The 1743-nt window shown below is 33.8% G+C and overlaps 1 protein-coding gene across 1 annotated transcript in view; it reads right to left on the bottom strand.

Moving 5' to 3' along the window:
- Window positions 1-1433, bottom strand: part of LOC117125568 (ciliogenesis and planar polarity effector 2-like) — a 7648-nt gene extending 6215 nt beyond the window's left edge. The window contains exon 1 of the mRNA XM_033272097.1: window positions 1415-1433. The gene's annotated coding sequence lies outside the window, so the exon portion shown is untranslated. The remainder of the gene's footprint in view (window positions 1-1414) is intronic.
- Window positions 1434-1743: the final 310 nt, after the last annotated feature.

Genomic DNA, 1743 nt, shown 5'->3' with positions numbered 1-1743 from the left:
ATATACTACTATCTTTTCATTTATATGGTTTTTCACTTTTGAAAATGTCTCAATTATGTTTAAAATAACGATTTGCCCCAGTTTTTATTTCGGAAATTTGCACTAGACAGGGAGTCAGCTAATTCACTCAACCGTAACGAGCTGGTAACGACACTAGCCAACTGATGAAAATTGAAAAATTAGGACTGGCGAAAATATTCAATAATAATATAATAAGTCGAAGGTTTTGAAGAATCAATCTTTCAAAAAGATATGTTGCTGGTTTGGATAAGGATGTCTTGGAAGTGGTGATCTTAATAGTGGCGTTAAATAGGTGTGTTTAATACCAACTTACCTGTGTAGGCATAGCCTAGCATTTAGTGCAGTACTGTATGTATGTAGAGTATACGGAATACTACTCTATTGCCTGGCGCGGCCTAGGCATGTCTTGGAAGTGGTGATCTTAATAGTGGCGTTAAATAGGTGTGTTTAATACCAACTTACCTGTGTAGGCATAGCCTAGCATTTAGTGCAGTACTGTATGTATGTAGAGTATACGGAATACTACTCTATTGCCTGGCGCGGCCTAGGCCCCTAGTTTAGGCCTAGGCATACAAGCTATAATAATAATATCTCAAACATTAGACAAACAACACTATTTTAAATAAAGTACATTAATTTACATGTTAATTATTAGATCCATGGAACTATCTAGGACCTACTACTAATACTACAGCATTATTAAAATGCCAGTTTATTCGTTGTGGAATGTGGATGATACCTTGAAAACTAGCTCAAATTTGCGCGGAAAATGGCTTGGAAAAATGTGCACAGAACTTAACTTCTGCATGATATATTGGCAATGGTTATATACAGTATCCAAGTTAGTTCAAAGACTAATTTTTCGGCATTCTGCTCGGAAATACAACCATCTGCCTTAGGCGTGGCCCTGGTGGTTCCATGCTGGATCAAAAACTAGTAGAGGCTCAAATGTCCAGCCATTTTGATGGTCAAAATACAGGGGCATTATTATTACTGTACATTAGAAAAGATTGAGAAACAAGATAGTCTATTATACATATACTGTATTGTTATTGTCTTCATTTGTAATTTTTAATTTTAAACTAATTTTTATTTTTATATTACAAAAAAGTATTATATTAATGAAGTAATAAATTCTATTCAAAATAATTAGGTCGCGGCTATGTTACACCACTTTGCAATGCATTTGAATATGGGCTTTTGACAGTGATGGTTAATTAGAATATATATATTTTCAACAAAAATTATCATTGATGATTAGTGCCAGAATGATTAATTCCTTATAAAGATATTGTAATATCAATACTAATTATTTTTGAATGGTGTAAGAATAGTCACTCTGATTTTTTTAAAACTAATCTGTTCAAACTTTTTATTGTACTTCTCTTCTTACAGGAAATGCCGACATGATGGATATCGATGGCTTTCATTTGGTAGGTGTTTAACAGGCTAAAGAAATCTGACAGAAGGGTCATCCCATCTTGCACTGTGTAGGCGATTAGGAACAAGTTCCCAGAAGCTGTGAAGACTGCCCTGGGTTTTTTGATGCTATAGAAGATGATGAAATAAACTTTGTGTTGGAAGAATTATTTATAAATTGTTATGGAAGATACCTGATAATTCCATCCACATTAATGCAACAGATCTTATGTAATAGATTCATTCTTGACAATTCATGTGAAAACTGTGCTCGTTTTTTTTGAAAATTTCATCAGCACAGGC

Source organism: Anneissia japonica, unplaced genomic scaffold, assembly GCF_011630105.1.
Source record: "Anneissia japonica isolate Jap-2015-1 unplaced genomic scaffold, ASM1163010v1 scaffold284781_len14310_cov183, whole genome shotgun sequence".
Taxonomy (NCBI): domain Eukaryota; kingdom Metazoa; phylum Echinodermata; class Crinoidea; order Comatulida; family Comatulidae; genus Anneissia; species Anneissia japonica.
This window is presented reverse-complemented; position numbering and strand designations above follow the sequence as displayed.